The 26,728-nt window shown below is 41.1% G+C and overlaps 3 pseudogenes; 1 reads left to right on the top strand and 2 right to left on the bottom strand.

Annotated features, from left to right (window-relative positions):
* Nucleotides 1-8,694: 8,694 nt before the first annotated feature.
* LOC138094005 (glutaredoxin-3 pseudogene) lies at nt 8,695-9,252 on the bottom strand (annotated as a pseudogene).
* An 11,233-nt stretch (nt 9,253-20,485) lies between these two features.
* Nucleotides 20,486-23,052, bottom strand: LOC138093932 (aminoacyl tRNA synthase complex-interacting multifunctional protein 1-like; annotated as a pseudogene).
* Nucleotides 20,661-22,159, top strand: LOC138093931 (WD repeat-containing protein 82-like; annotated as a pseudogene).
* Nucleotides 23,053-26,728: the final 3,676 nt, after the last annotated feature.

Here is a 26,728-nt window from a genome sequence, read left to right as displayed (position 1 = left end):
ACCCTCCTTTCATAAATGCCACTTTAATCATGTCATTCAGTGTTGCTGAAAAGAAATTCTGTAGTATTTAGGCCTTCCAAATTTGGATCTTAATATATTTAAAAAATTGTTTCTTTTTAGAATAGACATTACATTCACACAGCTCAAAATTCACATCAGTATATGGACAAAGTCTTTCTTCCCACTTGTTTCTCCCTGTTTCTCCATTCATTTCCTGAATACCTTTCCAGAGTATTTCCTAGAGGGTTTCTAAACATGCTTTAAAAAAAAAAAAGACTATTTTTCCTAGAACAGTTTTAGGTTTATAATAAAATTGAGAGGAAGGTACAGAGATTTCCTGTATTCCCCCCCCCCACATGAATGGCCTCCCCCACTGTCAACATCACTCACCAGAATGGTACATTTTCTTTTTTTTTTTTTTAACCAAGGATGCTTGTAAAAAACACCCTTGGTAAAAAAAAAAAGATATCATATCACATAAATTGTGATATGTTATATTGATACATCATAATTATCTAAAATCCATAGTTTAGAGTTCACTCTTGGTGTTGTACATTCTATGGGTTTGAAGAAATGTATAATAGTATGTATCCATCATTATAGTATCATATAGAGTATTTTCACTGCCTAAAGATCCTCTGTGCTCTACCTATTCATCCCTCCCACAACCCTGGAAACCACTGATCTTTTTCCTATCTCCATAATTTTTCTTTTTCCAGAATGTTGTATAGTTGGACTCATGCAATATATAGCCTTTTCAGATTGGATTATTTCAGTTAGTAATATGCATTTAAAGTTCCTTCTCAGGGCTTCTCTGGTGGCTCAGACAGTAAAGAATTTGCCTGCAATGTTTGAGACCCAGGTTTGATTACTGGGTTGGGAAGACCCCCTGGAGAAGGGAATGGCTACCTACTCCAGTATTCTTGCCTGGGGAATTCCATGGACAGGGGAGCCTTCTGGACTACAGGCCATGGTGTCACAGAGTCAGACATGACTGAGCAACTAACACTTCCACGAACAAGGTTCCTTCATGTCTTTTCATGACTTGAAAGCTCACTTATTTTTTAGTGCTGTATAGTATTCCATTAAGTATAGCACAGTTTATCTACTCACCTACTGGAAGATAACTTGGTTGCTTATAAGTTCTGGCAATTATGAATAAAACTGGTACAAACATCTGTGTGTAGGTTTTTGTGTGGACATAGTTTTCAGCTCCTTTGGTTAAATACCAAAGAGGGGGACTACTAGATTATATAAATAAAGCGTGGTTAGTTTTGCAAGTAACTTTCAAACTGTCTTCCAAGGTAAGGTGGCTGTATCATTTTGCATTCCTACCACCAAGGAATGAATGTTCTTATTGCTGCAGATCCTCACATGCGTTTGGTGTTGGCAGTGTTTTGCATTTGGTCATTCTAATACCTTTAAGTGTTTGTCTAGAAGGAGTAATTGCAGTTAGACTTATCTGACCATATTTGGTGAATCTCTTTTCTCTTGAGAGGAACATCTATGGAATGATCAGATCTGTAATAAGGTTAAGAACATTCTGGCACCCTGAGAAGCAGGATTACTACTCACAAAAGAGCACTCTAATGAAGGTGTGGGAGGGCGTGGGCCCCTTGGAGAACAGCTGTCTTCCTTCCCAGATGCTCCTTAGGTGGCCTCTAAAGGAATGAGTTCCGAAGAATTGATGCTTTTGACCTGTGGTGTTGGAGAAGACTCTTGAGAGTCCTTTGGACTGCAAGGAGATCCAACCAGTCCATCCTAAAGGAGATCAGTCCTGGGTGTTCATTGGAAGGACTGATGCTGAAACTGAAACTGCAATACTTTGGTCACCTGATGTGAAGAACTGACTCATTGGAAAAGACCCTGTTGCTGGGAAAGATTGAAGGCAAAAGAAGGGGACTACAGAAGGTGAGATGGTTGCATGGTATCACCAACTCAATGGACATGAATTTGAGCAAGCTCTGGGAGTTGGTGATGAACAGGGAAGCCTGGCGTGCTGCAGTCCATGGGGTTGCAAAGAGTCGGATATGACTGAACTGAGCTGACTGAACTGAACTGACTGAAAGGACTGGGTTAACAGAGGTTGCAAGAAACACCTGATGTTAGGATGCCTGTGGTTTGCTCAGTTGGTAGCCTCCAGAGAGTCTGTGACTGGTCAGATAAGCCACTTTTGTGGGTAACATTCTTGTCCTGGAAACTGAAAACTGAAAAGCACTAAATAGAGTGAAAATAATTTGCCAGATATAACTCACCAGCTTGGAAGACCATATGGTTACATTATATGGAGATTATATTCCAATTCAAGGACTCCCCAAAATATTAATTTTGGGGAGACATTTTTAAAATTTATGTTTGCCTACTTCATTCTATAAAGGAATTGAGGTGATTTACAAGAATTTTAACCTTAGGATAAGTGGAAATTTAAAAAACTAGAGTTTTAAAGCTTTGATAGCACGCAGATTTATAGATTAAAGTAGTTTATGGTTCTTACAATTGGGATGAAAATATCTTTTTGAGCTGCTTAATAGCTAAGGTAAAAAGAGAAACATGATAGGTTAAAACTTCAGTTAAAGCAATGACAATTCAGCTTTTTAGGAGAAAGGAAACTTTTATTGTTTCTTAGGTCTGTAAGACATCTGTATGGGTTTTCATGTGTGGTCAGCAAGTGCCACATGGACATCTTTAATGTTCCTCAATAAACATGATAGTAGATACTTTCAGTAGTTTCCTCTACCATTCCTCTATGTAAACCAAAGATATAACATACATCATTCAAAAGGAAGACATCTGAAGGAAGACAGGTCCACGAATCAAGGCAAATTGGAAGTGGTCAAACAAGAGATGGCAAGGGTGAGCATTGACATTCTAGGAATCAGCGAACTAAAATGGACTGGAATGTGTGAATTTAACTCAGATGACCATTATATCTACTACTGCGGGCAAGAATCCCTCAGAAGAAATGGAGTAGCCATCATGGTCAACAAAAGAGTCCGAAATGCAGTACTTGGATGCAATCTCAAAAACGACAGAATGATCTCTGTTCGTCTCCAAGGCAAACCATTCAATATCACAGTTATCCAAGTCTATGCCCCAACCAGTAACACTGAAGAAGCTGAAGTTGAATGGTTCTATGAAGACCTACAAGACCTTTTAGAACTAACACCCAAAAAAGATGTCCTTTTCGTTATAGGGGACTGGAATGCAAAAGTAGGAAGTCAAGAAACACCTGGAGTAACAGGCAAATTAGGCCTTGGAATGCGGAATGAAGCAGGGCAAAGACTAATCGAGTTTTGCCAAGAAAATGCACTGGTCATAGCAAACACCCTCTTCCAACAACACAAGAGAAGACTCTACACATGGACATCAACAGATGGTCAACCTCAAATCAGATTGATTATATTCTTTGCAGCCAAAGATGGAGAAGCTCTATACAGTCAACAAAAACAAGACCAAGAGCTGACTGTGGCTCAGATCATGAACTCCTTATTACCAAATTCAGACTAAAACTGAAGAAAGTAGGGAAAACCGCTAGACCATTCAGGTATGACCTAAATCAAATCCCTTATGATTATACAGTGCAAGTGACAAACAGATTTAAGGGCCTAGATCTGATAGAGTGCCTGATGAACTCTGGAATGAGGTTCGTGACATTGTACAGGAGACAGGGATCAAGACCATCCCCATGGAAAAGAAATGCAAAAAAGCAAAATGGCAGTCTGATGAGGCCTTACAAATAGCTGTGAAAAGAAGAGAGGCAAAAAGCAAAGGAGAAAAGGAAAGATATAAGTATCTGAATGCAGAGTACCAAAGAAGAGCAAGAAGAGATAAGAAAGCTTTCTTCAGCGATCAATGCAAAGAAAGAGAGGAAAACAACAGAATGGGAAAGACTAGAGATCTCTTCAAGAAAATTAGGGATACCAAGGGAACATTTCATGCAAAGATGGGCTCGATAAAGGACAGAAATGGTATGGATCTAAGAGAAGCAGAAGATATTAAGAAGAGGTGGCAAGAATACACAGAAGAACTGTACAAAAAAGATCTTCACGACCCAGATAATCATGATGATGTGATCACTAATCTAAAGCCAGACATCTTGGAAAGTGAAGTCAAGTGGCCTTAGAAAGCATCACTACGAACAAAGCTAGTGGAGGTGACGGAATTCCAGCTGAGCTATTTCAAATCCTGAAAGATGATGCTGTCAAAATGCTGCACTCAATATGCCAGCAAATTTGGAAAACTCAGCAGTGGCCACAGGACTGGAAAAGGTCAGTTTTCATTCCAATTCCAAAGAAAGACAATGCAAAAGAATGCTCAGACTACGACACAATTGCACTCATCTCACATGCTAGTAAAGTAATGCTCAAAATTCTCCAAGCCAGGCTTCAGCAACATGTGAACCGTGAACTACCTGATGTTCAAGCTGGTTTTAGAAAAGGCAGAGGAACCAGAGATCAAATTGCCAACATCCTCTGGATCATGGAAAAAGCAAGATAGTTCCAGAAAAACATCTATTTCTGCCTTATTGACTATGCTAAAGCCTTTGACTGTGTGGATCACAAAAAACTGTGGAAGATTCTGAAAGAGATGGCAATACCAGACCACCTAACCTGCCTCTTGAGAAATCTGTATCCAGGTCAGGAAGAACTGGACATGGAACAACAGACTGGTTCCAAATAGAAAAAGGAGTGAGTCAAGGCTGTATATTGTCACCCTGCTTATTTAACTTCTATGCAGAGTACATCATGAGAAACCCTGGACTAGAAGAAACACAAGCTGGAATCAAGATTGCCGGGAGAAATATCAATAACTTCAGATATGCAGATGACACCACCCTTATGGCAGAAAGTGAAGAGGAACTAAAAAGCCTCTTGATGAAAGTGAAAGAGGAGAGTGAAAAAGTTGGCTTAAAGCTCAACATTCAGAAAACGAAGATCATGGCATCCGGTCCCATCACTTCATGGGAAATAGATGGAGAAACAGTGGAAACAGTGTCAGACTTTATTTTTGGGGGCTCCAAAATCACTGCAGATGGTGACTGCAGCCATGAAATTAAAAGACTCTTACTCCTTGGAAGAAAAGTTATGACCAACCTAGATAGCATATTCAAAAGCAGAGACATTACTTTGCCGACTAAGGTCTGTCTAGTCAAGGCTATGGTTTTTCCTGTGGTCATGTATGGATGTGAGAGTTGGACTGTGAAGGCTGAGCGCCAAAGAATTGATGCTTTTGAACTGTGGTGTTGGAGAAGACTCTTGAGAGTCCCTTGGACTGCAAGGAGATCCAACCAGTCCATTCTGAAGGAGATCAGCCCTGGGATTACCTTGGAAGGAATGATGGTAAAGCTGAAACTCTAGTACTTTGGCCACCTCATGAGAAGGGTTGACTCATTGGAAAAGACTTTGATGCTGGGAGGGATTGGGGGCAGGAGGAGAAGGGGACGACCGAGGATGAGATGGCTGGATGGAATCACCGACTCAATGGACATGAATCTGAGTGAACTCCGTGAGATGGTGAAGAACGTGTCTGACTCTTTGCGACCCCATGGACTGCAGCATAAGCCTCTCTGTCCATCACCAACTCCCGGAGTTTACTCGAACTCATGTCCATTGAGTCGGTGATGCCATCCAACTGCCTCATCCTCTGTCATCCCCTTCTCCTCCAACCTTCAATCTTTCCCAGCATCAGGGTCTTCTCAAATGAGTTAGTTCTTCACATCAGGTGGCCAAAGTATTGGAGTTTCAGCTTCAACATCAGTCCTTCCAATGAATATTCAGGACTGATTTTCTTTCAGATGGACTGGTTGGATCTCCTTGCAGTCCAAGGTACTCTTAAGAGTCTTCTCCAACACCACAGTTCAAAAGCATCAATTCTTTGGCACTCAGCTTTCTTTATGGTTGAACTCTCATATCCATACATGATTACTATAAAAACCATAGCTTTGACTAGACGGACCTTTGTTGGCAAAGTAATGTCTCTGCTTTTGAATATGCTATCTAGGTTGGTCATAGCTTTTCTTCCAAGGAGTAAGCACCTTTTAATTTCATGGCTGTATTCACCATCTGCAGTGAGTTTGGAGCCCAAAAAAATAAAGGCAGCCACTGTTTCTCCATCTATTTGCCATGAAGAAATGGGACCAGATGCTATGATCTTTGTTTTCTGAATGTTGAGTTTTAAGCCAGCTTTTTCACTCTCCTCTTTCACTTTCATCAAGAGGCTTTTTAGCTCCTCTTCACTTTCTGCCATAGGGTGGTGTCATCTGCATATCTGAGGTTATTGATATTTCTCCCAGCAATCTTGATTCCAGCTTGTGCTTCATCCAGCCCAGCATTTCACGTGATGTATTCTGTGTATAAGTTAAATAAGCAGGGTGACAATATACAGCCTTGACGTACTCCTTTTCCTATTTGGAACCAGTCTGTTGTTCCATGTCCAGTTCTAAGTATTGCTTCCTGACCAGCATACAGATTTCTCAAGAGGCAGGTCAGATGGTCTGGTATTCCCCATCTCTTTCAGAATTTTCCACAGTTTGTTGTGATCCATACAGTCAAAAGTTTTGGCATAGTCAATAAAGCAGAAATAGATGTTTTTCCGGAACTCTCTTCCTTTTTTGATGATGCAGAGGATGTTGGCAATTTGGTTCCTTTGCCTTTTCTAAAACCAGCTTGCACATCTGGAATTTCATGGTTCACATGTTGAAGCCTGGCTTGGAGAATTTTGAGCATTACTTTGCTAGTGTTACTTTATATGCTATACATAGACATCATCAGATGGTCAACACTGAAATCATATTGATTATATTCTTTGAAGCCGAAGATGGAGAAGCTCTATACAGTCAACAAAAACAAGACCGGGCGCTGACTATGGCTCAGATCATGAACTCTTTATTGCCAAATTCAGACTTAAGTTGAAGAAAGTAGGGAAAACTGCTAGACCATTCAGGTATGACCTAAATCAAATCCCTCACGATTATACAGTGGTAGTGATAAATAGATTCAAGGGACTAGATCTGATAGAGTGCCTGGTGAACTATGGACAGAGGTTCGTGACATTGTATGGGAGATGGAACAAGACCATCCCCAAGAAAAAGAAATGCAAAAAAGCAAAATGGCAGTCTGATGAGGCCTTACAAATAGCTGTGAAAAGAAAAGAAACCAAAAGCAAAGGAGAAGAGGGAAGATATTCCCATTTGATTGCAGAGTACCAAAGAATAGCAAAGAGAGATAAGAAAGCCTTCCTCAGTGATCAGTGCAAAGAAATAGAGGAAAACAATAGAATGGGAAAGACTAGAGATCTCTTCAAGATCACTCTCAGTGATCAGTGCAAAGAAATAGAGGAAACCAATAGAATGGGAAAGACTAGAGATCTCTTCAAGGGAACATTTCATGCAAAGATGGGCTCAATAAAGGACAGAAATGGTATGGACCTAACAGAAGCAGAAGATATTAAGAAGAGGTGGCAAGAATACACAGAAGAACTGTACAAAAAAGATCTTCACGACCCAGATGATCATGATGGTGTGATCAATCACCTAGAGCCAGACATCTTGGAATGTGAAGTCAAGTGGGCCTTAGGAAGCATCACCACGAACAAAGCTAGTGGAAGTGATGGAATTCCAGCTGAGCTATTTCAAATCCTAAAAGATGATGCTGTGAAAGTGCTACAGTCAATATGCCAGCAAATTTGGAAAACTCAGCAGTGGCCACAGGACTGGAAAAGGTCAGTTTTCATTCTAATCCCTAAGAAAGGCAATGCCAAAGAATGCTCAGACTGAAGGAAGACAGTGGATTTCATATGCAACTCTATGATAATCCAAGGAATAAATTGAGGCATCTAGGGAAAAGGCTTACGTTCTTTAAGATGTATACTTTGCATATTTCCTTCAACTGGACTTTTGGTAAAGGTTGAGCAGGAATCTGGTAGATGCATTAAGATGAGGGGGATCCTTTCACTACAATGACCATTTTAAATATCTTACCATTTTATATGTCAACTGTACCTCAATAAACGGCTTCCCTGGTGGCTAATGGTAGAGAATTTTCCTGCCAGTGCAGGAGACATGGCTATGATCCTGGGTCAGAAAGATCCCCTGGAGAAAGAAATGGCAACCCACTCTAGTATTCTTGCCTGCGAAATTCCATGAACAGAAGCAACTGGTGGGCAACAGTCCATGGGGTTGCAAAAGGATTGGATACAATTTAGCGACTGAACAACAAGTACCTCAATAAAACCTGAATTTTTTTTTTTAAGTTGAACAGGAGAAAATTAAATACACAAAGTCTCGCATAGCCTGACATTCAGATATTCTCTGTAGTTGTCTAAGAGAAGACTTTCAGAATCAATCACAAATGGGAGGATGGCAACCTTTACAAAAACTGAAGGCCTGGTGTCATGGGCATAATTTTGATTTCAACTTCCAGGACACTGAAGCTTGAAGACTTACCTTAAAGACTTAGTTGTTGTTTTAGTCACTAAGTCATATCCACTTTTTTTTAAAAATTGAAGATGTATATTGGGTTCTATTTTTGGTGGAAAAAAGGTCGCATATGCTATTTAGCACAACCTTGTGAAATACACGAAGTGATACTGGGGAGGAGCATTTTCTCCCCCTAGCCCATTTCTGAGGACTAAATCATGGACTGCTCCACTGGAGGAAGCCTTCCTGCAGTGGGGGGGCACCAAGTCTATCGTTCACTAACTTTCTCCTTTCAGCAACTCCCCATTTTCTTTCCGTTCCTTCACGATGTCCAGTCCTCCAACAAGCTCCCGCTTCACATACAGCTGAGGGTACGTTGGCCAATTGGAGTAAGCTTTTAATCCTTGCTGAACTTCTTCATCCTCCAATATATCAAATGTCTCATATTCAACCCCAGTACTATATAATACTTCCAGAATCTGTATGCGGAAGCTACACTTAGCTTCCTGTTTGTTTCCTTTCATAAAGAGTATCAGAGAAGCTTTATTTGTCCTTACTTTGAGCCTTTCCTCTACCTTGGGGGCTTTGGGGCAAATCGTATCTAGTTCTTTAGATGTTTCTAGCTCCTTAATTATATCAAGTCCTCCCATGAGCTTTCCAGAAACATAGAGCTGGGGATAGGTGGGCCAACTGGAATAGGTTTTGAGGGCCTGACGAACTTCATCTGAGAAGATGTGGAAACTGCTAAACTGAATATTATGTTTGTTAAGAATTTCCACCATCTACTTGCTGAAACTGCAGTGTGGCTCCTGAGGTGTTCCTTTCATGAATAGCATGCAGTGGGCAGCGAGAAATAACTTCTTCGGGGGCCGGTTGAGGTCTTCCTTCAGGTGCTCACTACCACTGGGTGAGAAGGAGCCACTAGACGCATGTTGCTGAACTTTTTAAACTCTGGGGCCATGGGCACCATCTAATCAGTAGATTTTCTGAGAATTCTTGAAAAACAGGAAGGTGGGAACATAACTAATTTCATATTTTTCAGATACTTCAGGAACAGTTTCTGCTTCCAATTTCACAAATGAAACTTGTGGGAGCTCTTTGGCGAGCTCTGCCATCACGTCGTTCATCTGAGCACACTGAGGAGCTCATGGTGCCCAGAAATGGACCACAAGAAAGGACTTGGCTCTGAGGTGCAGCAGCTCCTCAAACTGCCAGGCTGAGCCGACCTCTACCACGGCTGCCACCACCTCAGCCACCCCTGCCACAATGCTGCCCATCATGTCCAACTCTTTGCAGCCCCATGGACTGTAAGCCCTATGGTGGAAACACTATGTGTATGCCCCAAATCTATGAGATTCACTTTGTATTCTGTTTGTTTGTTGTTGTTGTTGTTGGTGGTGGTGGTGGTGTGTGTGTGTGTGTGTGTGTGTGTGTGTGTGTGTGTGTGTGTGTGCATGGTGGCCTCACCACTCAGCATGTAGGACCTTAATTTCCTTGACCAGGGATGGAATCTGTGCCCTCTGCATTGGAAGCACAGAATCTTAACCACTGGATTGCCAGGGTCCCTTTAAAGTGTACTCTCTGCTGAATGTACCATTTTATGTAATAGCTTGAATAAATCAAGTACATTGTTCAGATCGTAGATATAGGAGTTGTATAGAACTTTATATGCCACTTTGAGAGATGGCTACGGATGAGGAAATTTTAAATTGATTGAGTTTAAATCAAACTCACTTTTCTGGAATTGACTACAATTATGGTTTCAACCACCAGAGTTGTATCAGTTATCTAGTGTTGCATAACAAATCATCCCACGTTAATGGCTTAAAAAGCCATCATTCATTTGCTCACAGTTTCTATTGGTTGACATTGGGCCAGACCTAGCTGGAGAGGCTCTTCTGCCATTCTTGCCTGAGGTCACTTTTGGAACTGCAGTTATCTGGGGATTGCATGAGACTAGACCATCCAACGTGGAGTCATTAATAGGTCTGCTGCCTCAGATGGGACATTTGGGCCTCTCTCTTCACAGTCTTCTTCACAGAATGGTGGAAGCTTTCTAAAAAGATAAGAGCAGAAGCTGTGAGGCCTCTTGAGGTCAAGACCAGAAGTCACTTGGCCCTTCTACTACATTCTGTTGGTCAAAGCAAGTCTCAGGACCCTTCCATATTCAGGGAGTGCAGAAATGGATTTCACCTCTGTGTGAATAGCTACAAAGAACTTGGGGCCTCTTTACATCCATTATGAAGGGAAATGCAAGTTCAAAATAGAGATTTAATTGGGTTACAGGTTTATAGGAAAAAAAGAAGTTCTATATATTATATTCTTGATTATATGGTTTGAATATGAAACTGCTCCATTTGGTCTCAAAGGGGCTGTGTTGAACAGAGTGTTCATGTCTTTGTGAGGTATGTTTTGACAGGATTGAGAGCTTGCAGAGAGGGTGTCTTCCTGACTCTTTGCAGTGAGTCATTTCTTGGCTGCCTCAGCTCTTGGTAGATGCCCAGGCAAGAAATCCATCTTTAGAGCCCCGTAAGCTTAGGCCCTGTTTTGAGGGGATATGCAAAGAGTATGGGGCTTCCCTGGTGGTGCAGTCTGTAAAGAATCAGTCTACATGCAGGATGATCCCAGAGTCAGGAGCATCCCCTGGAGAAGGAAACGACCACCCATTTCAGTATTCTTGCCTGGGAAATCCCATGGATAGAGGAGTCTGGCGGGCTCGGGTCCTTAGGGTCACAAAGAGTCTCAGACACAGCTTAACAACTAAACCGCCACCACCACATAAAGAGTATGACTTTTGAATAGCCTAGGGTCATAATTTATCTAAGTTCTAAAAAGGGTAAAACTTTTGTGAAATTATCTTTTCTTTATGTGAAGTTCACAGTATATGATTTGTTTTAGCAAGGTAAGGCCTGGCTGAAGGTAAATGCAATGGAAGTCCTGGTGACTGCCAAGTTAACGTGCAGGCACAAAGCCGACGGAGAGGGAAATGGTAAACACTCTTATTTCAAATACCATATCCAAAATGACATAGGGCAGGGCAGAGTTGGAGTTTGGTATATCCTCTGAAAAATCAATGTGGAAGAGCTTGTAGTTTACACCAGGAAACTTTCCTGTGATCTCCTCACGAAAATAAAAGTTTCTGCTCTTAGAAATGAAGGCAGGGGAAGAATTCTTAATTTGAAAAATGCTGTTTTGGCCCTTTTCCTCTCTTTGAGTTGCCTTTCCTTCTGCCTCAACACATCAGATCAGTCCTATCTCCCCCAGGATTCTCTGGGAACTCACATCTGGTGTATGAAATGGATTTGGATCCTGTATTTCTGCCAAGTTAGACAAACGTGAGCACTGCAAGATGTGGGAGGCAAAGAAAGCAATTGTTTGCTGCCGCACCATTTTAACTTTCCTCCCGACTTTCAGCTCTCACATTCACAGTGCCATTTGTAAAAGTGAAAATTCAGTGTCTTTGCTGGGCCCACTTGAGTGTTCCATCCTTTTCCTTTGCTAGCTATATTTGTATGAAGAGACACACCATTCATTTCTTTAGCCTTGGGATCCACTTGAAAACTCTCACCAGGACTCAGACTTCTGTTCTTCTTTCTTCTAAGGCACTATATACATTTTTCGTCCTCTGAGCACCCTGGCAAGTGTGCTGACAGTGATGTTATTCTCTCAAGAGTGCAAACAGTGTTTTCTGCCTGACCATGGCTTCACACTCTGTCTCTCACTGAGGCCTGGTCAGGCAAGCTGTGGGTACACTTCTTGAGAAGGCTGATTGTTGTGAAAAACCTTTGCCACATAAACAGAAGTAAGGATTGGGTCTTTCGGATATGATTGCCAGCAACTTTTCTCTTATAACCTCTAGAACACCATTGCATCAGTTCAGACTTGTGACTGGGAAGAAATATCAGTTCAAAGACTTAATTGGCTAAGAATGAGGAGTACTTTGCAGCTTGGTGGATGGCAAAAGAACAGAATGCCCCAGGAGCATCTGCCTTGTTTCCCAATATTTAGAGGATTCACAGACTGACTAGTCTGACTCAGACTCATAAAGGTGAGTTTTCCCCGGAGGAAGCTAGAGTGAGCCTCACTTTAGGTCTTCTGCCTTTTGGAGCACTCTCAGGGGCTTCTGTATTTCTGTATTTAACCTATCAATAAAAAGTAAGTATTGCTTTACCACAAACCTAATTTAGCTAAAATTATTTATTCATTTGTTCATTAATATTTATAAGCAGATACTGTCCTAGGGCTAGAGACACAAAGATAGATAAGACAGAATTTCTGCTCCTAAGAGTTAATGTCGTAGGGTGAGGATCTAAGAGAGGGAAGGGGTAGAGATATAAAAATAGATGCTGATAATACAGAACCCTTTCCCCCACCTTTTTATAATGTGAAAATATACTCTCTTCTGCTATGGCAAGTAAAGGTTTAATTGATTCATTTATTTAATCAGCAAACATTTGCCAATTGCCTGCTTTGCACTAGGAACTGTATCAGATGCTGTGTCTACTTAAAGAACAGCCTGAGGGTAACATAAGGAAGATCAAAGCAGCAGCCTCCCACACCTCCCTTTGCCCTCTCCCTTGCTCTCTCACCTGGCCCTCTGCAGTGGGCTCCAACAGCACCAGATGAGGTGGCAGCACTCCCTAACGTTTTCTGTGTCCAAAAGAGGAGATGCCCTCAAAGGGGAACTTCGAAAAGAAGTAGAACTGCAATGTAAACATCACCTTCAAACATGCCAATCATTTGTCCTCTCTTGCTTCTCTTTAAACATACATGTTGCTTCATTCAAGGCAGTGGGGCAGCAACTCAAATGGAAGAACGGAAAAATAGAACAGTCAGAGTATGGTAGCTTTGCCAAAGACTGCTTACATCTTTGATGAGTCACCACCTTTAGTAAATGAAAACCAAGCCTCAAAAATGAATGGAGGCTACCTAGGGTAGTAATGGGTATGACCCAGATAAGGGCGGAGTCTTATCTCCTTCTCCACTTGATACCCAGTGAAGACATCTACAAATATTTCCATAAATGCTTTTTAGTTCACCAAGCACTTCCCTCCCACACCCTGAGGCCCCAGATACATTAGTTCACTGAACCATACAGAAAAAGAAAAGAACTATTTGGGTAAATAAATGTAGATATTTCTTTTAAGTACTGAGGAGTAGATTGAAATCACTACATGGAAAATGAGACTTGAAATAGTTGAAAAAAGAAGAGGTAGACTTTATTTGTAATATTACAGAAATATTTCCAAAATACATGAGTGGGTTAAACAAATTAAATATTTTTTTTTTTTATTTAGCTGGGCCAGGCCTTATTTGTGGCATGTGGGATCTTTAGCTGGACTCTTAGTTGTGACATGGGGGAATCTAGTTCCCTGACAAGACACTGAACCTGGCCCAGTGTTGAGAGAACAGTCTTAGCCACTGGGCCACAAGAGAGTCCCTGTTCTAAACAAATTTGCAAAGTAACATACAGTAGTAGGATGCCATATATGGTTTTCAAAAAGGAGGTGAAATGATAATAGCTAGGGTTTCCCTGGTGGCTCTGACAGTTAAGAATCTCCCTGCAACGCAGGAAACCTGGATTTGATCCCTAGGTCAGGAAGATCCCCTGTAGAAGGGAATGGCTATCCACTTCAGTATTCTTGCCTGAAGAATTCCATGGACAGAGGAGCCTGGCAGGCACAGTCCATGGGCTTGCAAAGAGTCGGGATGTGACTGAATGACTAACACACAGATGATACTTTGTAGTACTTACTATGTGCCATACCAGACACCGTTCTCCAAGTGCTTTACGTAGGTGAACTCACTGACACTCAAAACATCTCCATGACTTGGGTACTATAATTATCATTCCCATATTACAGACTTGAAAACAGCAAAGTTGAGTGTCTTGCCTAAAGTCACAAAGCTAGGATTTAAACCCAGGGCGGTTTGCCTATAGATTCTGGAACTTAAGTTTTGCAATATTTCCACAGGAACAGCTAAATGAATGTAAATGCTTAGGAAAAAAGATCAGAAAGATATATACTAAACTGAAAATCATGGTTGTATTTGGAAAGAAATCAGGAATTAGAGACCGGGCAGGTCAAATATTCCATTAGCTACAATGCTTGAGGGTTTTGTTTCTCCCCAAAGAGATTTCCGCCAGGATAATGATTTCAGATTACTTCTGTTAAATTAATGTGAAAATTATTTTAAAATCTTGTGGTCAGTGGAAGTGATTTTGCATAAAATCACTAGGTTATGCTCTTCTCCTAAATTTCACATTGACTTTGGTATCTTTGGGAGTAGAAGTGTTAATTGTGTTAATCTTTCCTCTTTGTCCATCTCATAACCTCTGATGGAATCTTATTTCAGAGATTAGATAAAAAGCTATTTCAGGTTTTGTCTGGAACAATGGGATGCATATTGGTGAAACTATTATATTTCATGGCTGAAGTATCTTTCAGAGATACTTCAGAAACTGAAGCCCAGGTAGCCATATCAGATCAAGTATTAAGTATTGAACTAAATCAAGAAGGGATTTGTCATTTAATTACAAAAATGAAGTGGAACTTTAAAGTCTCATGCAGCTACTGCTGCTAAGTTGCGTCAATTGTGTCCGACTCTGTGCGACCCCATAGATGGCAGCCCACCAGGCTCCCCCATCCCTAGGATTCTCCAGGCAAGAACACTGGAATGGGTTGCCATTTCCTTCTCCAATGCATAAAAGTGAAAAGTGAAAGTGAAGTCGCTCAATCGTGTCTGAGTCTTAGAGACCCCATGGACTACAGCCTACCAGGCTCCTCCGCCGATGGGATTTTCTAGGCAAGAGTACTGGAGTGGGTTGCCATTGCCTTCTCTGTTAAAGTCTCATATGTACTAATAATTAGAAAATAGTAGTGTGTTAGAGTTCTCCAGAGAAACAGACCAATAGGAGATACAGACAGAGGTATGTCTAATCTTCGAATACAGATCTAAATCTTTGGGAAATTATAGATATCTATTTATCTATATCTTCTCTCTAGACAGATAGATAGATAATGAGAGAATCAGTATTGGCTTACACATTTGTGGGGAACTGGTGAGTCTGAAGTCTTCATGGTTGACCAGCTAGAAACTCAGGTAAAAGTTGATACACTCTGGAGTCTGAAGTCTACAAGGCAGGTCAGCAGGTTGAAAACTCAGGCAGGGTTTATACTGATATGTTGCAGTCTTGAGGCAGAACTGTTTCTTTTTTGCAGAAACCTCATCTTCAACTTATCGGATGAGGCCTACCCTCATTATAGAGAGTAATCTGTTTTACTTCAAGTCAACTGACTTGTAAATGTTAATCACATAACACAAATACCTTCACAGCAACATCTAGACCACTGTTTGACCAAACAACTGGGCATCATAGACTAGCCAATTTGTGTGCATGCGTGTACATGCTCAATCATATCCAACTCTTTGTGGACCCCATGGTCTGTAGCCCCACCTGGCTCCTCTGTCCATGGAGTTCTCCAGGCAAGTATACTGGAGTGGAATACTCGGAATATTGGAATACTGGAATACTTCCTATTCCAGGGGAATCTTCCCAACCCAGGGATTGAATCTGAGTCTCTGGTGTCTCCTGCGTTGGTAGGCAGATTCTTTACCACCATGCCACCTGGGAAGCCCCAGCCAGGTTAACACAGTTAACCATATGAGTAAAGTCTAATTTGAACTAAATTCTGACTGCTCAAAAATATATGTTAGAGATATGCCAGTCTAGTGATTTTTTTTTCCATTTAAAAAAATCTTTATTGAATTTGTTACAATACTGCTTCTTTTTTGTTGTTTCATTTTTTTAAATTTATTCATTTTTTAATTGAAGGATAATTGATTTACAGAAAGTCTAGTGATTTTTTCACTTAGGATGACTGACGTCCTAATTTGCTTTAAAAGATTCAATCATTTGAAAAAAAAAAAACATTTGTATAGTGCATTTGCAATATATTTAGCTATTCTAATCACCAGTTTTGCTTAACACAAACTAGGTTGTGAGATAATTCTGAATTATTTCATGGCAGTCGAAAAAAGGTTAACTAAAACAATGCACACAAATCTGTAAAGCTAACAGTAAACACACTGAACTCATTGCTATAATCATGCATTTTCACATTTGGTCTTAGTTAAAGATAGCTAGCCTAGATACAATGTGACTATGCTTTACAGTGAAACTGGTCAGTAATGAGGTGTGTTCAACTTGATAAAATCACTCACTTCTCTCTGACATCTCATCTGCAAGTTACACAAATGGTTAACTCAGTTACGCCAATGATTTCAGGATAATCTCAACCTGAATGTGGATTCTAAATAAATTATGAGTTGGGCATTTGAGAATATTAATAAATATGGATCTGTTGCCCCTGGCATTATTGCTGAAGTTTAGTATTGCCTTGATGCTCTGTTAGTAAACACATCAATTCTTTGTTACTGGTAAACTGAAGAAAAACTAGTGTCATTAGAATTATCAATTTAATTAACAAAAGGTTGTTACCTTCAGATAAGAACAAAATTATATACCACCTAAAAGACATTTAAATGTCTTTCTGCCACTGCAAAGGAAGGAATAGTGTGTGGTGTATGCCATGGAGTTGGTGGCATTTGTCTTATTTCTTATCTGTGGGATAGGTATTATTAGTGTCTCTGAAGAGACTAACAGGAAAATTGTTGCTGTTCAGTCGCTTAGTCGTGTCCAACTCTTTGTGACCCCATGGACTGCAGCACACCAGGCTTGCCTGTCTTTCACCATCTCCTTAAACTCACATTCGTGTCCATTAAGTTGGTGATGCCATTCAACCATCTCATCTGCTGTTGTTCCCTTCTTCTCCCGCCTTCATTCTTTCTGAGCATCAGGAGTCTTTTCCAATGAGTCAGCCTTTTTATCAGTGGTCAAAGTATTGGAGCTTCAGTTTCAGCATCAGTCCTTTCAGTGGATATTCAGGGTTGATTTCCTTTAGGATTGACAGGTTTGATCTCCTTGCAGTCCAAGCGACTCTGGAGAGTCTTCTCCAGCACCAGTGTTGGAAAGCATCAATTCTTTGGGGCTCGGCCTTCTCCATTGCCCAGCTCTCACATCTGTACATGACTACTGGAAAAACCTTCTCCATTGCCCAGCTCTCACATCTATATAGCTTTGACTATATGGACCTTTGTATGCAAAGTAATATCTCTGCTTTTTAATATGCTGTCTAGGTTGGTCATAGCTTTTCTTCCAAGGAGCAAGCGTCTTTTAATTTCATGGCTGCAATCACCGTCCACAGTGATTTTGGAGCCCAAGAAATTAAATTCTGTCACTCTTTCCATTGTTTCTCCATCTGTTTGCCATGAAGTGATGGGACCAGATGCCATGATCTTTGCTTTTTGAATGTTGAGTTGCAAGGCAACTTTTTCACTCTCCTCTTTTCCCTTCATCAAGAGGCTCTTTAGTTTCTCTTCGCTTTCTGACATAAGGGTGGTGTCATCTGCATATCTGAGGTTATTGATATTTCTCCTGGCAATCTTGATTCCAGCTTGTGCTTCATCCAGTCAGGCATTTCACATGATGTACTCTGCATATAGTTAAATAAGTAGGTTGACAATATACAGCCTTGATGTACTCCTTTCCCAATTTGGTACCAGTCCATTGTTTCATGTCCAGTTCTAACTGTTGTTTCTTGACCTGTATACAGGAGGTAGGTCAGGTGGTCTGGTATTCCCATCTCTTTAAGGATTTTCCACATTTTATTATGATCCACACAGTCAAAGGCTTTAGCATAGTCAGTGAAGCAGTTGTTCTGGAATTCTCTAGCTTTTTCTAAGATCCAATGGATGTTGGCAATTTGATCTCTGGTTCCTCTCCCTTTCCTAAATCCAGCTTGTACATCTGGAATTTCTCGGTTCATATACTGTTGGAACCTAGCTTGAAGGATTTTGAACATTACTTTGCTAGCATGTGAAATGAGTATAATTGTGCAGTACTTTGAACACTCTTCAGCATTGCCTTTCTTTAAGATTGGAATGAACATTGACCTTTTCCAGTCCCGTGGCCCCTGCTGAGTTTTCCAAATTTGCTGACGTATTGAGTGCAGCACTTTAACAGCATCAGTATTTGAAATAGCTCAGCTGGAATTCCATCTAGCTTTGTGTGGAGTGATGTTTCCTAAGGCCCAGTTGATTTCACACTCTAGGATGTCTGGCTCTATGTGAGTGATCATACCATTATAATTATCTGGGTCATTAAGATCTTTTTTGTATAGTTCTTCTGTGTATTCTTGCCACCTCTTCTTAATGTCTTCTGCTTCTGCTAGGTCCATACCATTTCTGTTCTTTATTGTGCCTATCTTTGCATGAAATATTCCCTTGGTATCTCTAATTTTCTTGAAGAAATCTCTAGGCTTTCCCATTCTATTGTTTTCCTCTATTTCTTTGCACTATTGACTTAAAAAGCCTTTCTTATCTCTCCTTGCTATTCACCGAAACTCTACATTCAAATGGGTGTATCTTTCCTCTTCTCCTTTGCCTTTTGCTTCTCTTCTTTACTCAGGTATTTGTAAGCCCTCTCAGACAACCATTTTCCTTTCTGCGTTCCTTTTTCTTGGGGATGGTTTTGATCACCACCTCCTGAACGATGTTGTGAATCTTCGTCCATAGTTCCTCAGACACTCTTGTCTATTAGATCTAATTCCTTGAATCTATTTGTCACTTCCACTGTATAATCATAAGGGGTTTGATTTAGGTCATACCTGAATGCCCTAGTGGCTTTCCCTCTGTTCTTCAATTTAAGTCTTAATTTTCCAATAAGGAGTCAGCTCCCAGTCTTGTTTTTGCTGACTGTATAGAGATTCTCCATCTTTGGCTACAAAGAATATAATCAACGTATTGACCATCTGGTGATGTCTAATAGGAAAATTGAGTGAAGTGAAGTGTAGTCACTCAGTCGTGTCCGACTCTTTGCGACCCCATGGACAGTAGCCTACCAAGCTCTGCCGTCCATGGAATTTTCCAGGCAAGAATACTGGAGTGGGCTGCCATTTCCTTCTCCAGGGGATCTTCCCAACCCAGGGATCAAACCTGTGTCTCCTGCATTGCAGACAGACACTTTACCGTCTGAGCCACCAGGGAAACCCAATAGGCTCATAAATTCAGAAACTTGCTCAAGGTCACCAGAAAACAGCAGATTCCCTTCAAGGCCTAAACGCTTCCTCTAAGACCCAGCTGAAGGAACTAAAATGTTTGCTCTGGTGTTTCTTCACATAACAAAGGTGATATTCTTATCTTATCTTGTGTTTGTCTCCTTTCTCACCTTTAGCACAGTACTAAGTGTAAAGGTCTTTCCCCACAAATAAGGCATTTCTTTCCAGGTGAGCGCAGCAGGTGGGACTGTTTTCAGTATGCTTTTATTACTTTGCAGTTTGTCTTTGGTTAGATCAAATTTAAACCTGTGTCTCGCCTTACTTGCCTTCTTCTGCATCACCACTGGAATAGACCAGGAGCTGCAATCAGTGCCACAGTGATGGGAATGTTGGGGGTGGAGACCAGGGGTCATTGTGGGAGAGTGCAAACAACGCCCTGGGTGGGGTTTCAAGGCACTGATGAGTGTTTTTAGTTATAAGAGAAAAGAAAAGGGAGTCCTTTCCTTTTCTCTGGTTTTCCTTTGCTCACCTCTTCAGTGAAGCCTGTAAGCTGTTGTTCCTGCAAATTTTGTTTAAATAGGCACTCAGGTCAAAATTGCTCTATGGTGCTTGTGCCTTGATTTAGTCATGAAGACGAATCTGTATTCTGCTGTCATATAGCATTGCTAGATGTGAATAAGACTATATGGTTCTTCCCTGGAACTGTATTTATAAACTAAAGGGTACTAGAGATTATCTAGTCCAGTGATTTTCTCACATTTTTTTTTAATAGCACAAAAACCTTTTCAAACTTATTTCTAAGCCTACAAACAAAACAAAGAAGAGGTGCTGCTCTGATGTAGCTCTTAGGCTCTTTTCTCAGTTCTGTCTCTTTTTTTTTTTTAGGGATGACTGACAAATGTATTTCTTTTTATTGTTTTCTCTAATGTATTTCAGAAACTGAAGTGTTTTATTTTATTCCACTGTTGGCCATTGTTTGAGCCCTACACACTCCCTTTCCTTTCACCTCAAAGGGAGCGCCTTTGTATGTAGCCACGCATTCATCATTAGTGTAAAGATCAGGCTGGATCTGCTCCGAAATCGTTTTAGGATTTAGCTCCTTGTCATGGTGGGCAACCGCCGTCATGAATCTGACCAACAGCGTGCTGCGGAGCTTCCGCATCACCAAGGTGTTCCACGAAAACTCTGACAAGATCAACTGCTTCGACTTCAGCCCCAACGGGGAGATGGTCATCACGAGCAGCGACGACAACTCCATCGTGCTCTATGACTGCCAGGAGGGCAAACCAAAGAGAACCCCGTACAGTAAGAAATACGGCGTGGATCTCATCAGATACACTCATGCAGCAAATACAGTAGTTTAGGCTTCCCTGGTGGCTCAGACGGTAAAGCATCTGCCTACAATGGGGGAGACCCAGGTTCGATCCCTGGGTCGGGAAGATCCTCTGGAGAAGGAAATGGCAACCCACTCCAGTACTCTTGCCTGGAAAATCCCATGGATGGAGGAGCCTGGTAGGCAACAGTCTATGGGGTCACAAAGAGTCGGACACGACTGAGCGACTTCACTTCACTTCACTGTGGTGTTGGAGAAGACTCTTGAGAGTCCCTTGGACTGCAAGGAGGTCCAACCAGTCCATTCTAGAAGAGATCAGTCCTGGGTGTTCTTTGGAAGGAATGATGCTAAAGCTGAAACTCCAGTACTTTGGCCACCTCATGTGAAGACTTTGATGCTGGGAGGGATTGGGGGCAGGAGGAGAAGGGGACAAGAGAGGATGAGATGGCTGGATGGCATCACCGACTCGATGGACGTGAGTTTGAGTGAACTCCAGGAGTTGGTGATGGACAGGGAGGCCTGGCATGCCGCAATTCATGGGGTCACAAAGAGTCGGACACGACTGAGCGACTGAACGGAACTGAACTGAACAGCTCTAACAAAAGAGACGATACTGTTCGTTACCTGTCCTTGCATGACGTCAAATATATCAGGTACTTTCCTGGACATCGCAAAAGGGTGATGGCCTTGTCCATTGTCACCTGTGGATGACGCTTTCATTTCTGGGTCTCTTGATAAGATCATTCGGCTCTGGGATCTCCACTCTCCTAACTGCCAGGGTCTCATGCATATACAGGGCAAGCCAGTTTGTTCTTTTGATCCAGAAGAATTAATTTTGCTGCAGGTGTCAATTCTGGAATGGTCAAACTTTATGATCTTTGCTCTTTTGATAAGGGGCCATTTGTGACATTTAAGATGAAGTATGATTGGACTTGTGAGTGGACAGGGATTAAGTTCAGCAAAGATGACAGGCTCATCCTCATCTCCACCAATGGCAGCTTCATCTGTCTGATTGATGCATTCAAGGGAGTGGTGATGCATGTTTGGGGGTTATGCTAAAAGCAAGGCTGTCACATTGGAGGTCTCATTTACCCCAGACTTCCAGTTTATTATAATTGGTTCAGAGGATGGCAAGATCCATGCTGGAACAGAGAGAGTGGTATAAAAGTAGCTCTATTGGATGGCAAACACACAGGCCCCATTACCTGTTTGCAGTTCAACCCCAAGTTCATGACCTTTGCCAGCGCTTGTTCTAACATGGCCTTCTGGTTACCCACCATTGATGACTGACCTGCATGGTGCTTGGCTGTTTTCTGTACAGTGAGGGGTGGCAAGTAGGAAAAAACTCAGAGGGGACTAAGATAATAGTGGGATTGGATCATTTGACTGGACTGGAGAGCATCCTTCCACATGGCCTTCCCAAGAATGTGCTATACATCTGCTCAAAAGAAGAAAGTTACTTTGCCGAGCTTCTTACAAAAGTAATTCTGTCTCCAGAAACAGATTCATTAGGAGGTGCCAAGATTTCAACTTTCCCTGGTGAACTTTCACACATCACCATTGCCTGAGACAAAGTAAACCCACCATCTGATTTTGCATCTGTTAAGAGGAACATGCTTCACCAGGCCACTGACCACTGTTCTTGGGGCTCCAACATCTACTTCATCTACATACAAAGAATCTGTATCAGGGTGTTTTCTGGCAGTGATGATACACCCAATTCGAAGATCCAGATGGGGAAACATCAACAGGCTTAGAGTCAGCTACTGGTTGCTGTTTTTTCTCTTTTCTCTCCTTTCTTTTCAGTTTTCTCTTTCATCTTTTCTTCTCCTCCTCCTCCTCTTTTACTTGCTCTTTAGCACCAGAAGATATGGTTGTTATTGGTATAGATTGTATCTCATTTTCAGAAACTGTAGAATCAGCTTTTAGTGGAGTACCAGATGGAAATGGTATTTTACTCCATTTTGAATTTCTGCCTTAATTAGCTCATTTTAGTCCTTCTTCTTCAATTTAGCATTTTCAACTCGAAGTTTCTTCTCTTCTCTGTCTGCAAAATTTCCTTCTCCTTAATTAGAGCAATTTGCTGCTTCAATAATTTGATCTGCTTCTGCACCTTTCTGCTACAATCACTTCAGAACAGCATCTCTGGTTGCCATTTTTGCCAAGAAATGGTAGAAAATCATGTATCAGTGGACCTGAGGCACCTCAGCAGCCTCAGCTGGGAGTGAGTAATCAGTGCCTCCCCTCAGTTCCTAATATTTCCTAGGAGCCCTCATTTAGTTTGATTTAGTCTACCCTCTCATTTTATGAACTTAACAAAAAATTCTGAACAAATATTGTGTCTAGCTAGCACTGCACTAAGTTTAGAAAGTGTGCTTAGTCGCTCAGTCCTGTCTCTTTGTGACCCTATGGACTGTAGCCCACCAGGCTCCTCTGTCCATGGGGGTTCTCCAGGCGAGAATACTGGAGTGGGTTGCTATGCCCTCCTCCAGGGGATCTTCCCAACCCAGGGATCAACCCTAGGTCTCCCATATCGCAGGCAAATTCTTTACTGTCTGAGCCACTAGGGAAGCCCAAGAATACTGGAGGGGGTGGTCGACACATTCTCCAGGGGATCTTCCCAACCCAGGAATTGAACCAGGGTCTCCTGCATTGCAGGTGGATTCTTTACCAGCTCAGCTACCAGGGAAGCCCTTAGGAAAAACACTGGGCCTAAAATATGGGTATGCTCTGGTCCCTGGTTTATCAGGGAAGGCAGATGATTACAGCACAATAGTGAATTCAGTGATAATTACCTGTGAAACTTGGAGCCATGGAACTGGGGCTCTCTAATTCAGTCTGGGGGTGAATTCAGAGTGTGAGCCCGAGTCTCTATGACTGGGCCAATTAGCTAGGAGGGCAGTTAAAACTTGGAAAGGTGTGGGGAAGAGTATAATACAGACTGAAAAATGGAGTGGGTAAGTAGCTAGAGGTATATTCTGGAAGCTACTAGGCATTTTATGTTAATAGTTCAATGGGAACTGATGAAGAGGCCTAAGCCCTCCCTGTCTTGAAATTGAAAGTAAGGTGGTGTCACTTAACGCCTTGAGGTACGGAAACAAAGAGGTCAAATTTATTTCAGATTGCCCATAGGGACAATGGCCTTGATGAGAACTAGCAAAGAGGTAGGAAGGCAAGCCAGGAGAGTCAAGAGCAAGAGCTCTCTGATAAGAGAACATGAGAGCAGAGGCAAGTCTGGGAGGAAAAGGATGCATCACGTTGAGGTTCCAGGTACAGATGTCCAGCATGATCAGATGGGTATCTAAGGGGAAAAGCCTAAGTGGTTCGGACTCCAAGCTTTTACTGCTGACAGTGCAGGTTTAACCACTCGTCAGGGAAGACCCCGCAAGCCTCTTAGTGCAGCCAAATAATAAAAAAAGATGTGGGAAGATTAGTTTAAGAGATTAAATCAAGAGATTGCTTAAACTAATTTTGCTTCTCATTTTTCTTAACCTTTTTCTGTATACTAAACATATATTACTTTTCTAAATGGGAAAATGCATAAAGTCTGTTATCTTCCAACTTTGCTCTTTAACCCAACTGGCAGCATACCATGTAATAACCTGCATTTTCACTAACAATACTATGCAGCCACTAAAAATCATGATTGCGAAAGAAAAATGCAACAATTTACCATTTTCTTACACTAAACTTTACAATTTGGTTTAGTTGGACTCTGTAGATACAGTAAAACAGAAAAATCTCTTGTGAATAGTGTTCACAGCATGTTAAGTGCTTTCTTGAATGAACATTAGGCACTCCTAATGTTCTGTCACCATTGATGGCAGAACAAATGCAAACCGGAAATATCCAGCCCAGTGTCTCATCAGAAACGTAACTCACAAGTGTGTCTGAGAAGTTTCACGCTTTTCTGACATTGCCTGGGAATGATGAATTTTGCCTAAAAACAGTAACGAAAAGTTGGGTGGTTTTCATCTGAACTTCCTTGCCACAACAAATAGATCATACTCTGTGATTACTATCACCTAGCAGATTGATAGCTGACCTACATGGAACATACATACTCAAAAGCTATCAATGAACATTTGCTACTTTTAATTCATTAGAAGAAAAGAACCATGCTCATTTCAGTAACTTATTTTCATTATGCTCAAAGCAATTTACACATTTAATATTTAGTACTACCCAGCTTATTTTTTTAAACCATTAAACTGAAGTATAATTTACAATGTTGTTAGTTTCAAGTGTACAATAGATTCAGTTATACATATGTATATATACTTTATCAAATTATTTTCCATTATAGGTTGTTATAACCTATTGAATATACTTCTTGGTGTTTTACAGGTCCTTGTTATTTCTCTCTTTTATATGTATATATGTTAATTAAGACACCTAACTTACTCCCTCCTCCCTTCCCCTTTGGTAACCATGTTTATTTTCTATGTCTGTGGGTCTGTTTTGCAAATAAGTTCATTTATATCATCTTTTCAGATTCCACATATAAATAACTTCACCTAATAGGATAATTTCTAGGTCCATCCATGTTGCTGCAAACGGCATTATTTCATTCTTTTTATGGCTGAGTAGTATTCCATGTATATATATCACATCTTTATTCATTCATCTATTAATAAGTCATTTAGGTTACTTCCATGTCTTGGCTATTGTCAACAATGCTGCTCTGAGTATTGGGGTACAGGTGTCTTTGCAAATTAAAGTTTCCTCCTTCAGCTTATTCTAATCCATAAAGGCACAGTGTAAGCAAGGCTATACACTGTTAATATGCCAGCGATATCTATTTCTAGCAATGTGTAGCACTTCTCAGTTATCAAGACGTAAACAGGCTACTTGGGTGAGGAGAGTCTGATTTATCTCGTTTTCAACAGAATAATTTCCCCCAGTACTAGTTCAATATATTAACTTTTGCTTTCTAGATCATAGGTGGGGATAAATGTGTTAGACTCTACAGATTTCAAAGAAGGCAGGTAGAATCACTGTCAGGAAAACATGCACCATAGTCAAAGTTTTAAAAAACTTGACCTGTAATATGAATGGGTTCACCTTCTAATGAAGAGAAACTGGCTAGTACACATAGGATAGTCTTTATTTGGGAAACATAATGCCAACTTAAAGACACTATCAAAAAAAAATAAACTGAAGAGAATAAAATTATTTAAAAAAATCACACACATTTTTATATGAAATCTCATTTTTTACTCAGAACCACTATGGACGTTTAGGTAATTAAACAAAAAAGGAAATACAGCGAATCAGATCAAAATTGTTCAAAGGTTGCCTCTTTCAAGTAGAAGACAAAGACAGACAATTAGCTGAACTTTGAACATTATGTGGGGGTTTAGAGATACCAACCTGTGCTGACAGAAATTCCCCTTACAGCCCTCTGAATTCTACAGTTCCACGTCCACAAATTCAACCAAATGCGGATCATAAAGTACTATAATATTTATTGCATATAGTAATACTGCATAAAAGTGGACTCACACAGTTCAAACCCTTGTAGTTCCAAGGTCAGTTGTATAGCTTGAAGACTGGTGTGGTGTTCTCAACTGTGCCTGATCATAAGCATTAACCAAGGGACTCCTTACAGTCCGAGACTCACTTTTTCCATTCTGGCTCACTGGGTGGCAGGTTTGGACTGTGGACCAAGAATTTGAATTTTAAGCACCTCAAGTGGTTCTAATAACCAGGCAGGTTGGGGAAATAGTGGTTAAGGGAGGAGGGGAGGGAGAAACAGCAGCAACACCAGTCACCACAGCTCCCATCCCCATACTCGATGACTGCCCATCCAACTACCTGAGAATGAGACCACTCAACTGAAATTGAGGAATTATCCAT

The sequence above is a fragment of the Capricornis sumatraensis genome, chromosome 17 (assembly GCF_032405125.1).
Source record: "Capricornis sumatraensis isolate serow.1 chromosome 17, serow.2, whole genome shotgun sequence".
Lineage (NCBI taxonomy): Eukaryota > Metazoa > Chordata > Mammalia > Artiodactyla > Bovidae > Capricornis > Capricornis sumatraensis.
The sequence above is the reverse complement of the archived record's forward strand: the minus strand, read 5'-3'. Positions and strand labels throughout refer to the sequence as shown.